Below are 14572 nucleotides of genomic sequence, written 5' to 3'. Positions count from 1 at the left end.
GAAAGATGACAACATTCACCTGTTTCCCCTTGCTTTTTGGTGTGTAACATCTTGCCAACGATATACCCCTGCAGGCAAGTAGAACCAAATAAAGAGGGCTTTTTATTACAAAGATACCATTTAACACTCTCCTCATAGCATAACTGGCTGCAGAACTTACAAAGCATTATTGTTCGCAGAAGGCCCTGGGTAATTCCTCTGTTGTGACTAGTTGACAGAGCTGGCTGGCTCATTACTTGACAGAATAAACATCAATAGGCCTCCAGGGCTCTTTCCCTACAGATATTGTGTGTTCTCTCATTGAGCAACAGTAATTCTGCAACCCTGGTAAATATTTGAGTGAAACGATATTATATAAATCTGCTTTGCCAAACATAGCCACGCTTGTATTATTGTGAGGGCAAGACACATAACATGATGGCAGGCAAAGTGGGACTCACAGATAGAACAGTGAGCAGCTAAGCTCTCTGGTTCCCTAGAAGTGGTGCAGTCTTTGCTCAGATAACCCAGAGTCTGCAAAGCCTGTGAAGAGGAGGCAGGGCCCGAAGGATCAGAACCAAGAACTGAATAATGGCCTGGAGGAACCGGTTTTGATTCCCAGCTCTGCCGCCTGAGCTGTGGAGGCTTATCTGGGGAATTCAGATTAGCCTGTGCACTCCCACACATGCCAGCTGGGTGACCTTGGGCTAGTCACAGCTTCTCGGAGCTCTCTCAGCCCCACCCACCTCACAGGGTGTTTGTTGTGAGGGGGGAAGGGCAAGGAGATTGTAAGCCCCTTTGAGTCTCCTGCAGGAGAGAAAGGGGGGATATAAATCCAAACTCTTCTTCTTCAAACTCTTCTAGGTTCCTTCCATCATTTACTATTTATTTATTTGTTTATTTATTTCACTTATCCTATTCTTGTCCTCCCCAAAGGAGACCCAAATCCACTTATATCATTCTCCTGTCCTCCATTTTAACCTCTCAACTATTCTGTGAAGTAGGTTAGTTTAGAATGTGAAACTGGCCCAGCAAGCTTGCATGATAGAGTGAGGATTTAAACCTGGTCTCCCAGATCCTAGTTCAATACTATAACCCAGGGGTTCCCAATGTGATGCCCATGGGTGCCTATCACTTTCCTGGTGTCGATTGCATTTTTAGATAGTGGGAGAGATCACATGGGGCTCTTGTCCAGCAGCAGCAGCAGCAGCAGCAGCAGCAGCAGCAGCAGCAGCAGCAGAAGAAGAAGAAGAAGAAGAAGAAGAAGAAGAAGAAGAAGAAGAAGAAGAAGAAGAAGAAGAAGAAGAAGAAGAAGAGTTTGAATTTATACTCACTTTCCCATCCTGTAAGGAGTCTCAAAGTGGCTTGCAAACTCCATTCCTTCCTCTCCCCACAACAGACACCTTGTGAGGTAGGTGGGGCTGAAAGAGTTCTGGGAGAACTGTGACTAGCCCAAGGTCACCCAGCAGACTTCATATGTAGGAGCAGGGAAACAAATACAGTTCACCCAAGAACAGCCTGCTGCTCTAGTGGAGGAATGGAGAATCAAACCCTTTCCTCCAGATTAGGATCCATCACTGTTAATTGCTACATCATGCTGTCAGGGGTTCTGCTGGAGAGCTGATTGGCTGTAAAGATCAAAATCAGCAGCACCTGGCACCAGTGTTAGTTTTATTCATTCACAATCCTCTTCCCCTTTTTTTGAAACAAACCCTCTTCTTCCATGCACCTGGTTTTTGTGTGTGCGGCACTGCCTCCTCCAGCAGCCATTTTGTGGTTAATTTTACCTCCTGTAGCAGCCATTTTGTAATTGTGCCTTCCACCTTCTGTCAGAATTCCCAAGGTGCCCATATGCCCCCTTCGCTAATCACTGTACCACACAATCCTAAAAACATTTTCCTGGGTTTAAGCTGCAGTCCCCCAAATAAAAATAGACTTCCCTCTGGTTGCTCCCGACCTTTAGTGGAATTGGGGGGTTCTGCAACAAGGCAGCTTCTGCATCAGCCACTACAGGATCCATGGTCACATGGGAAGAGTTCATGCTGCAACTCCTTCTGGATCAACTTTGCCCCAGCTAGAATGGAGAGGACAGCTTGGGTGAGGGAAATATCAATTTTTTATAAAGTTTAATTTCCAGTGCAGAAGTGCTCAGATGCCATTCAGGAAAAAAAGTTCTGCTGTCCTTTCATATTTTTTCACACACGTTCTCATCCCCCACCCCTTAATCCACTAACCCAAACCCCTGTGAAATGCAGAACAGAAAAAATACCAAAATGATACAGCATCCAGCATCTTCATATATTTATCAAAATTGTCCCTAAGCACAAAAAAGATGATTTTTTAAATTTACAAACTTCTATTGCCTGAACGTTTAATAGTGCTTATGTTTGCTGTATCTTTATTCTTGGATTTAATAATAGAACCTGTTAAACAGAGAAAAAGATCACCATCTTAATTAGAAAGAAAAAAGAACTTGAAAGGGGTTCTGCTATCCTAAGTGTCACTTTGTTTAAGTGGCAGATTATTACTCTGGGCTCTAGCTTTTAATCTATGCAGCTGTGGGTAGATTTTGGATGAATCATAGGAATTGCTCTTAATAAATCATATTTCTTTGTCACTTGGTCACTATGTGTCATGTTTTCACCTCCCCTCTCCCCAAATGGGCTTCAATGCATCAGCTTTAGACAATGCTTTGGACAGCTAAATATTGCAATCACAATAAAGCCAGGCTTTCACAACGGGGGTCACATAGCACTGATGAAAATTAATTAAAAGCGGAGGCAAAGATTGTAATTAGATAAATACATTTACATAGAACTATTCATTGGCTAGCAGTGCAATCCTAAACAAAGTTGTGCCCTTCTACACCCCCTGAAGTAAATAGGCTCAAAAGGGTGTAGGATTGCACTGCTCAAAGGAATACTGTGATTATTTGAAATTCTTTACCACATGACAATAAAGAACATAAATGTTCTTCACTTTAAAGATGTATTTTGCCATTGTTTGTCCCTGCATCATGACCTTGGACTTCCTCAGTGATCTCATAACGAAATAATAACTAGGGCTGACCCTGCTTAGTTTCTGAGATCTGATGAGATTTTTATATATTTAGTAGCAGTAAAGCCCATTGCGCTGAACAATACAACAGGCTCTAGAGAGCTGTTTGTCAAGGACACAGCAGTGAGGCAGAGAACCAACCTACTTGACACCAAGTAGTCAATGTTTTCTGGAATGCATTACTTTAGAAAAATGTTTTGATTCAACTTGTAATTGTATCACTAATATGAACTCTGTTTATATTACAGGCTATATTACAGGCCAAGAAGGCTGTAAATATACAAATAAAATTGCTTCAACTAAATTTTAATGTTTCCTGTCTTATTTACATCCACACCTACATGTATCACAGATTTCCAGACCCCACCTAGAAGGTGGCAAGCCTGTTTTCTGGTTTGTGTTCTGGTGTGTGTCTGACTTTGTTGAAGGGAGTGAAAACTGGCTGAACAGCCAGATTTGATGAAGGCATGGGGTAAAGAGAGTGAAATGGTTTCCCCTAAGTCATTGTTGGAAATTTGGAGAGTAAGGTTGCCAATTTAAGGCTGGAAAACTCCTGGAGATTTGTTGGAAAGAGGCTAACCACAGCAGGGTTTGAGGAGGGAGGACTTTGTAAAGCCAGGCAGTCTCCACTATAAATGTGTGTATGGGGACGGGCAGGAATTAACTGTAGACATCAGAAAGAGTACCTGTGGATGCTGGGATCGTCTGAGCCAAAAACTCCTGAATAAACAAACAGTTATAAAAAAGCGCAATTGAATTTTATTAATAAATTAATAAAATTTAAACAAGAACTATATTTTTGATATTTAACATCCACATATAAGGAATCCAAGAGCTAACTAAGGCAGAAAGGGTGGAAGTTGGATAAAGTTATAGGGTTAAGAACATAAGAACAAGCCTGCTGGATCAGACCAGAGTCCATCTAGTCCAGCTCTCTGCTACTCGCAGTGGGTTGGGCAATAGTTGCCAATCTTGCAGAGAGACAGTGGTGGAGAGGAAAACAGCCAACATTTCCAGGAAATTGTGAATCTGAAACAAGACTGAGCAAGAGAAGAGTCCCTGCCGAAAGGTGAAAACTATATTCTCTAAGGACATTAGAGTCCCTTTTGAAAGTGTTTTTCTTTGAAGGCATTAGAGTACCTTCTTAAAATGCCACGAGCCTCAAAGACGTGTTTGAAGGCAGTAACGTACCAGCAACTGGCCAGTTTGTGGTTTTCCAATGTTGTACTCTCTGTATTATTACTGTAGAATGACTTCTGCCTGCTTTATGCCTAGAGCATGTGATCAGTCTATAAGATGCTTTGGGGTTGGAATGTGAAAGAAACTTGATTTGAAGCATTCATTGTACATTGAGTTAAAATCACTAGTTTAGTCAAAATTGGAAGTATTCAGTCATTTTGACTGCCACCGCTTTTGTGCAATATTAGCTATAGCATTTCCAGGTCAGCAAAAAAGAGCCCACACACAAGTGGGGGTTCACACACAGATCTATATCACACACACTGACTAGCCAAAGGATTCATATTTATTCCTTTAAAAAAAGGGTCCTGAGGTGATATGATAAACTGGCAGGAAAGCCAAATCAACGAATTGTTGCTTTTCTGGGGCTAATACCAAAGAGTAGCTTTGATGGTTATCAGGATGCAAAAGAATGCCTTGAATTATCTTCTAGAATACTGATTTAATGGCTTTGCTGGTGAAAGTGAAGCTTTAGTAACAAAACAAAAAATTACAAGCTAATCTACAGATTATAGGCTGGGATGGTTTTAAATTAGAATAGTAAAGGTCAATTTAGAGCACTGATTTGAATCACCTTAGGTGAGAAAATGGAAATTTAGCTAGCCCTATTTTGTTAAGCCAGGCACCTCCTGAGCTGTGAATTTCCTTCCTACCCAGGCTTTGACATACAAAATGAAGCCAAAAATGTCTGAGAATAATCCATTTCCTGTGGAGCAGTATCTTTATCTTATTCCAATTCTTGTGCCTTGTTTCTTTTATGGACCTTTTAGTGGGGAAGGAGACGATGGCTCACACCCGCATGGACAAAATGGAAGAAGTGGAGGCTAGTGTGCATGAACTACAGCTAGACAACTGTGGACACTTGGACAGCTCAGGATTGTGAAGTATGACATTTATTTAACCTGTTTACAGAGATGGTGGGGATATTCCATCCAGTCTAAACAAATTAAGTAGCTGAGGGTCATAGGAGATCAAAGCAAATAACTTATTAAGCTTGTTGCATTATAAGAACCCAACACATTCATCATTTAAAGGACATGTTCCTGAAGAATACAGTATGTGTTCTGGCTAGCAATTAGATGACTGGTGAACTTGTGTAAACACTCTAAGCTTCCAAAGGGCAAACTGAATTCCTGTTTGGATTCAGGAAGTACTTGCATTTACTATGTATACATTTTGTGTATATCATGGCTTTGTCACCTTATTTTTCTTTACAATAAAGCTTGTTAAAATTTCTTGTCTGGAAAAGATGGCTGTCATGGGAGACATTAGGCTGACTGGTTTTTACAACATAATCCCATGACCCAGTTTGCTTGGGCAGCAATTCTCTGGATCCAGTGTAAAGGATTCATGTTATTCCTAATCCCTTCTACTGTAGTTTTAGGGGTATACATTTATTTCTTAAGAACTCCATAATAACTGTCAACGCTTGCTGTTTCTTCCACCTCTGTTTCCAAGAGAAGAAATTTTTTAAAAAAGAATTATTCCTCCAAGAGACAGAAGAAAACATGAGTTATAGATAATAGTAATAAATTTATATTTAAACCATATAACCAACCTTAAAGTCAAACTGTTATTTCAAAATGTTCGTTCAATATATTCCATCCTCAACTTCCATTCTATTTTAAGGTCCATGATCAATTTATCTTCTATTTACTTAGTTAATTTTGCTGATTTGGCTAATTCCATAATTTTCTATTGCCATTCATTAATTGCGGGTACTTCTTCTGACTTCCATGTCTTGGCCCATATGATTCTCACAGCAGCAGAAACTTATCTAAATTTTTCCCCAAGTTCCTTTTCTAAAAATCTATCCAAAATACCAAGCGGTTAGAATTCTGCATTAAATAAGATCTTTATTTTCAGGATATTATAGATATCATCATGGATTCCTTTCTAAAATTGCTCTGTTTTCACACAGCTCCAGGGAAGGTGGAGATACTGAAGGACATTGTGCTTCCCACTTTCAGTGGGGTTCACTTCAACTTTGCTAATTAAGAGCCTAGGAGTTGTACTGGAGCCAGCATTGCTGCTAGAGAAGCAAGTTAAGGCCGCTGCAAAAAACAAACAAAAATAAGCTTTCTTTCAGCTCTGTCTAGTCCAGAAGGTGGTCCTCTACTTTGAACTTCTGATCTGGCCATCTGGATCCAATCCATGGTAACACTGAAACTAGATTTCTACAATGCACTCTACATAGGTCTCCCTTCAAATCAATTTACAGCCAGGTGAACAGTGTATATTGCTCCCATTCTACTGTCACTCTACTGACTGTTTATCAGTTACCTGCTCAAATCAAGGTATTAACCATCACATACAAAACCCTGTATAACTTTGACCCCTCAAATCTGCAGTACAGTCTCCCTCGCCCTATACTCTACCATAGCAGCTTAATTCATCGAAGCAAGGCTTTCTGCAGGTGCCACCCTGCAGATGGGCAAAATCAACACCTGTCCATACTGAAAGGATTAAGTAACATTTTATGGAAACTGTAGTTACCAATTACCACTATTGTGAATGGTCTCTTTATTCCTCTTAATTACACTTCAGTTTTAGATATGCCCATCACATCCTGTACCACTTCCATAAACATAGATTCAGGTGAGTAGTCATACTGGTTTAAAGCAGCAGGTCAGACGTTTGAGTCCAGTGATACCTTTAAGACCAACAAGGTCTTATAGAAATACAACCAACAAACATATCTACATGTCTCCAGCTACCATCCTAAACATACCAAACCATCCATTGTATACAGGCAGTCACTAGGCTTCAGTTATATCTGTTCTAATTCTACAGACAAAGCTTCTCACCTGAGGGATCTTTCTTCTGTACCACCTCAACTTAATGGATCTTTGAACCTGCCTGCTGTTTATTACTTTTTTCTTCATGATTACTTTTTTCTTCATGATTGTATATGAGGGCCTGCTTCAGCTTACCCTGAGATGGGGCAGTTGCCCAGCAATTTTGGTTGGGTCCACTTCTGTTGACTCCCCACCTATAGCCACATTCATAACCTTTCCCTGTCTGCTTGCAAGTGCTCTGTTGCCCATACTCCCAGCTACATAATCTGCCTAGCATTTTAAAGGTATACTTGGTACAGCCACTGTCCAACACCATCATGTGATAGTGGGGGCAGCTGTGACCACAGGCAAAAGCAAAGCTTGTGAGTGAGTGGGGGAAGGAAACACAGAGAGGTCGGGGTAAATGATTTGGTAAGCAAGAAGGGGGCTCTGTTGCTGGGCATATAGTCTCTAATATAGGGTGACCATCCGTCCCTATTTTCGCGGGACACTCACGCTTTTGCGTCGAGTGTCCCGCGTCCCGCTGGGCTTATGCCATTGTCCCGATTATGGACAATGGCCCCAGCAGCACACTGCCTTTCTTAGCGTGGTGGCTCCCCCAGTCAGGAAACAGGGAAGGCGGCTCCAGAGAAGCACTAGGGCGCGCTTCCCTCCGTTTCCTGACCAGGCGCCGCCGCATAAAGGCTGGCTTTTGGCGGCAGCTCCCGGTCAGAAGCCAGGGAAGCACCCCAGGAAGGCACTTTCGCGGCGAAGCCGGGCAGAGTGCCTCTCTGGGGCGCTTCTGTTTCTGACCAGAGCACCGTCGCAAACTGTCTTTGCTTCTGCAGCCCGGCGCGAGGGCTTCTGCGGCTTGCGCCGTTTGGCCGGCCCTGTGACAGGGCGCCAATGACGGCGAAGCCGCAGAAGCCAACCGGCTGGCCGCCGCAGAAGCGCTGCGGGCTTCTGAGGCTTTTGCTCGTTTCGCCACCTTTGCTCACTGGGGCTGACAAGCGGCGAAGGCCGCCATAACTTCCATGTCGCGCTTGCTGCACTTGGCTTGTGAGCGGGCTTCTGAAGACTTGCCTTGCTGTTTGCCGCCTCTGTCACAGGGCGGTACAGCGATGGCATTAACCGCAGAAGCTTCGTGTGCTTCTCGCTTGACTGTAGCGCGCGCATCATGGCGCTAGCGCCACAGCTGCCTCCCCGTCCCGGGATGGAAAGGTGACCATCTGGTCACCTTACTCTAATACAGTGTTTCCCAACCTTTTCAACGTCACGGTACCCTTGACCTCAATCTTCATATCTCACAGTACTCCCTGCCATCCTCCCCGCACCTTCCCCTCCAGTTTCCGCTTGCCACCTTCCCCTCCCAGGGTGAAGGGAAGCGCAGGGGTGGGTGGGGTTGGTTGGGAAGTGGCTGCTGACCTTGCGGCAGGCCCTGTCCCCTAGGCCAGCTCTATATTCTTGCTGGTGCAGGCGGGAGACACCACAAAAGTGAAGGGGGCCAGTAGCATTGCCGCGGTATCCCTGGGACATGCTCACGGCACCCCAGGGTACCACGGAACCCTGGTTGGGAATCACTGCATTACCTTGCTCGCTCCAAGATTCTTTGCCCATTACTAGATAAAATTCCTGGGTGTTCAGAATCAGCAAGGATGGACAAGCTTCTAGCCGACGAAATTCGATATGTAACTGGTCAAGTGGCTAAATTTTGTGCAACAATTTACAAGATTCATTACATAATATGTGGAAACGTTTAGACTGAAACTGATGGAGCAGGCTTGGCTATTATTGCACTTTTAAATTGCAAATACCTGAAAATGTGTAATTTTAAGTAAGTTTCGGACTGACATATTTTTAACTGACTCTTTGTTCTATAAGGCCTTTTGATGTATTTAGGCCATATGTGTTTATTGATTATTTGGTTTGGTTAATGATAACACCTGATGCAAATAACAATCATGCCATTCTGACAGTAATACTTAGTTCAAGACAGAGGAGAAACTAAATGCTACATTCATCAAGTAAGCATTATTTATTACACCATGGAATATATAGATACAATCATTGGTGGGATTCAGCAGGTTCGCATCACTACGGCAGAACTGGTTGTTAAAATGGTGCTTGTAAAGAGCCAGTTGTTAAATTATTTGAATCTCACCACCAGAACTGGTTGTTAAATTATTTGAATCACAACACTGGATACAATAACTAGGTTCAAAAGAATGGTACAGTTAGTTTGATGAGTCCGTGGGGGGTGGAGGTGGGTGGGCTTGTGTCACTTAAGCCATAACATCTCCCCCTTTCCCAATTTTCATGACAAAAGACTTGTAGGAGTGAATAGGATTTCCAAAGCAGTTGATGGTATGGCATGGGGGAAAGAGGACGTCTCCAGTTCATAGTAGATGGCAAGACAAAAAATCCTTCTGTGAATTATCAAGCCCTTGAGTGTTCCTGAAATAGCACATTAAATCCTGACCAATGCCTTTCAATAAGCTATTGCATCCTGATACAATAAACCTGCCATTTTGTTTTATGATGCACTGTATTTCGGTAATTGTAACTGTTCTCTACATTGTTTGAAAATTGATTTAAACTCTTATTGCTGGATGAAAATGCTATGCAAACACAAATCCATTAATTCCTACCAGGATGGCATGTAGTAATGTGGTAGCACAAAACAAATGGGAAGTAAATGGATCTTTCTCAGGAAGCTCACCTGATAGCATGTTGCTCTCTAGTAGTATATGTTTGAATGTATGGTAAAGATTTTCAAAACATTATGTGCCTTTGCATTGTTTTGTTGTGTCTCCATGCACTTTTCTTTGTTTATGGAGTTTTAATTTTTTGGTTTCAAACATTAACGATAGCTTTTTGACTTGTTCTTCTATTTCCTTTTTCTATTTAATGTTTATGGTATTACACATCAATTAATCATAAAAATGATAATGTGATAAATGCATAAACTATTTTTACACCAGTAGATTAACTGTTCTGAAAAGGTCTAACCAAGATTTTACATTGGATTTTGTAAGTGCGCTGATAAGAACAAAACTTTTGCAAATACATTAAGGTCACAACATTGAAAGACAGTAATGATCAAATAAAAGGTTATAGCTGATGCATTGGATGACAGTATTCTCACAGTAAGGCCTTTATTGCTGCTCCATAATTTCTTTTTTTGAAATTAGATTGTTCAGGATTAGTTTAGGAATGTTGCAACTATCAACTGAACAGGAAGAGTATAAAGGGAGCCCATATGGGGAAGGGGACCCTACAAAATGAATGAAATAAACAAAAAGGGGAATAACTCCCCAAAAGCTTAAGAGTGGTTTCCCTGTCAAGACTGGACAGAATGACAACATCTTTTATATTTTTCATAGACATGAGTGAAATAATTATGTCAACTCCAAACTAAAAAAAATTAGACAATCATTTCCTCACGCTTTGTTTGGAACTCTCAGGTGTATGGCTTCTGATTTGGTTTGCTGTTATAAAATCTAGAATATTTTTAATCCTTTCACATTCTCTTCTCTTACTGGAATCAGACCAAGGGTTGAATTCAAAATAAATTGGCAATTTCCACCAGCTTCTACCTTTCCACTCCAGACCCCACTCGTCTAATTACTCTTCTGTGTAACTACTAAAAGAGGCATTTTTGGTGGCTCCTCAGCTGTGGAACAGTAGCTATTGTCCAACCCCCCCATCCTTCAGTGGATCCGCAAATCAATAGTGGGGATTAATTGCCTGTTTTTTCTGTAGTCTGTTTTGCATAGAAGAAGAAATTCTTTCTTTAAACTGGGTATACTGCAGTGCCACAGAGAAATAAAATCCTTAGTTTACGTAATACTAAGTAAAAACAATAAACAGATGAAACACCATTTGTTAATCCTGTCATAAATGCATGCATTTGCATGTGCCTCAAAGTAAACTTCTTAATTCACTCAAGTTGAAATTTGAAAGGTGATGCACATTATATTGTACGACCAAACACCACAAACAATACTTTGGAATCCTTGTTAACAGGCTTGGGAATTTCACTTCCTCTACCTAAAATATATATTCCTCTCCACTTTATTTTTGATCCCAGTGGAAAGTTCCTCTACTACTCCACTTCAGGCTTGCTAAGGGAGAGCCCAGGGCCAGTTTCTCTCCCACTGCTCACCTCCCCTGCTCCTTACTGGCCTTCGCCTCAGCCAACAGGAACCTCTATGGACAGCAGCAGAGTGAGCACTCCAAAGCAGGGGGGGGGGCAAAATATGCCCACCCCCCCTAGATACACCATTGGGCACAATCAGTGGTGGGATTCAGCAGGTTCACAGCACTTCGACAGAACCAGTTATTAAAATGATGCTTGTAAACAATCAGTTGTTAAATTATTTGAATTCCCACCACTGGAACTGGTTGTTAAATTATTTGAATCCTACAACAGGGCACAATCCAACCAAAGCCAAGTGTTTCAAAGTCCCATTGATTACACTGGGAGAAAATTAAATGTACTTAATTCTCCTATTGAAATCCACAAAATTCAAATGGTGCAAATTTGATAGGACTGCCCCAACCACTATTTCTGAGTTACAGTTTTAAAAACAGCTTTTGTTGTATGTCCAAAGTCTTATTACTATTTTGTGCAAGAGTTTGGGTGGAAAGGAGAAGAGTCCTCCAGTAAGAAGTCAGTCATTCCCCCAAACCAGCTATTCATTCCCCCAAACCTGCTTTCAGTACAACACTTCAACAGATGTTGCCTGTGATTTACAACTGAATTAAAATAATGCTGGTGGGAAGGAATGCTCAAGACAATGGTCATGTCTGGTGTTTGTACAGTGCTTGTAACACTTTCATTCATGAGCATTAAATTGTAGTGGCCTAGCCAGGAGCTGAGGGAATGAGGGTTTGTGCAATATCCTCCAGGGACTAATCCAATCCCATCCCTGTGAAATGTCAGTGACCCACCTCATCAATTACAGAAGACAGCTGTGGGTGAACATTGCTTCTCCTGAAAACAATGGACAAATTATGTATCCTTTATTTATGTGCTAATCAGGCTGGCTTTAGGAGCTTTGAGTAAACGTGTTGGCTTTATAACTAATCAAGAGCAAATCTTTACTGCACAAGTAAATTTATGTGCTGCAAAGGAGGAAGAAAATCAACATCTCTAGCTGGTGGGAACTTTTCAGACATAATTAGAATTTATAGCTTGAAAGAACAGAATAATTGACTTAAGTTCAAAGTTTGCTTTCTAGAAGTTAAGATAATTGTCTCAAGTTAGAATCACTTTTGCCATTCCAATTGTTGAATTGTTGGAATCTGGGCTAACCTAATTCTTTTGTATATTTTCATGTTTCCAAAGGCCAGGCTGAACATAAGGTTGTTATTGTTAGCTGTGACAGAGAAAATTCTGGGCACTCATGGCAGACTTTCATTTGCCATTGCCAACAATAAGGGGTGCACATTTTGGGCTGCACCACTTGATCATGGCCATTTGCTCATCATTTTTGATGCACCAAAGAAGGAAAAAAGAAGACTTATGGGCATTTCTTCTTATTCTTGGTTTTTTACCATATATCATAAAATAGGAAAGGTGTGGCATAGAAGAACTGTAGACATACAGGGGAGACTAGCCCTCTTACTTAGGTGTTTAGCTTATTAATAGCTCACCTTTCTCAGTGAGAATCAAGACAGATTACAAAGTAGAGGGAGAAACATAAAGTAATCATACAGCATAAAACATCCAATGAACAATGCAACCTGACTCAGAATACAAAACTCTGAAGACAATGGAAGCAAAACAAGAACCGCAGACTTCCTAGGGCAAGGTATTATATTAACAAAGCAAGATACAGGATTAGAAAGTCTAAAAACAATGCGGCAAAATGTTACCTACAATAGCGGATGATGCCATCAATAATAACTGTAATGGGCTGCAAACATATTCCCTTATGAAGGTGTTCTTCTGGACTGGACTGTCAAGGCCATTCTCTTTCCATTACAAGAATGCCCTCCTTAATATTTCTCTTTTGCACATTTAAAAAAATGATAGTTTGGTGGGAGCCCTCCTGACTGGCTCTAGCAGACCATTCCATAAAGGGGGAGCCAGCACAGAGAAGACAATTCTGACCCTCAACAGCCATGACAATGGCTCCGTAGCCCAGTTCTGAGCTGAGGGGCCCTGCCTGCCCAGCAAGGGCTACTGAACTACCTTGATCAGGGCTGCTTTCATGTCTCAATCCATCCCTGCTCATGTTTGCTTAGTTTCTAGCTCTTCCTGTTGCCAGACAAGTAGTGACGCAACACCAGTACACAACCAAAGCAGCTAAGGTTGCCAAAGGTCCTGGAGAAAAGTGTCGTGTCCCTCTAATAGAGGCATATGCTGTTAAAATTATAAATATTTTCACCTGGTAAATAACATCCCATTAAGCCTTAATTAAAGGCACAGGGTATTTTTTTTCCCTGTACAAGTAACTTGAGGACTTTAACCAACATTCATTTTTCAGAAGGGTAGAAGCAGCTTCCTCCTTAATGTCAGCCCATGGCCTGTTTAAATATTTTACTTTTTGTCCTATCTGAGCAGCCAACATGCTTGTTTTGGGTCCCCTCCCACCACCCTGCATTGTATCCTCACAAGAACCCTGTGAGATACATCAGGCTAAGACAGAGCAGCTGACCCAAGTTCTCCCAGTATGATTCATCACTAAGTAGGTGGATTCCTCACACTATATGTATAATGGGTTGCAGTTATTAAAAAGGAATCCCATTTTCCTTTTTCCTGTTCACATGTGTGCCCTTCACGCATTCAGGCAACAATTGGAGCCCATGAAAAAAATCCAGGTTGTTTTCACGCCTTTGCATGAAGATGCTTCTCTCTCTCTCTTTTTAATTTCCTGAAACACATGGGTTTTCCTGAAACACATAAGCATTCAAAAATGAATGCCCACAAGCCAGGACTGTGCGTGTCAACCACCCTCATGGGCAGTGGTATTTGCACTCTGGACAGTTCCGTTGTGGAATGGGAAGGGTTACCTTATACTAAAAAAACAAGACAGCAATGTGCATTGAAAAGGGAAACCTACTGGGCAACTTGCATAGATTGACGGGCAGAGGACAACAGTCCTAAAGTGGCGTTGAAGGCTTTCACAGACAGATTCATCTGATTCTGGTGGGTTTTCCAAGCTGTGTGGCCGTGGTCTGGTGGATCTTGTTCCTATCATTTCACCTGCATCTGTGGCTGGCATCTTCAGAGGTGTATCACAGACTTATCCACCAGACCACAGCCACACAGCCCAGAAAACCCACCAGAACCAACCTAAAGTGAGTGGGTGGAATGGAGGGAAATAAAGCATCTCCAGCCTGTTGCATTTGCATGCGAGCACCTCCAACTTGGGATTGTGCAAAAAGATTGCTGGCTAAGCAACCTTCGAAAATCCCAGGTTGAGGGGAATAAAAGGGGCCAAACTCGTTTTGAGAACGGGACCTGTGCGAAGTCCCTCCCCCAAAATGCCTCATATCGCACCCTACACCCA

Source organism: Sphaerodactylus townsendi, linkage group LG01 (assembly GCF_021028975.2).
Source record: "Sphaerodactylus townsendi isolate TG3544 linkage group LG01, MPM_Stown_v2.3, whole genome shotgun sequence".
Taxonomy (NCBI): domain Eukaryota; kingdom Metazoa; phylum Chordata; class Lepidosauria; order Squamata; family Sphaerodactylidae; genus Sphaerodactylus; species Sphaerodactylus townsendi.
This window is presented reverse-complemented; position numbering follows the sequence as displayed.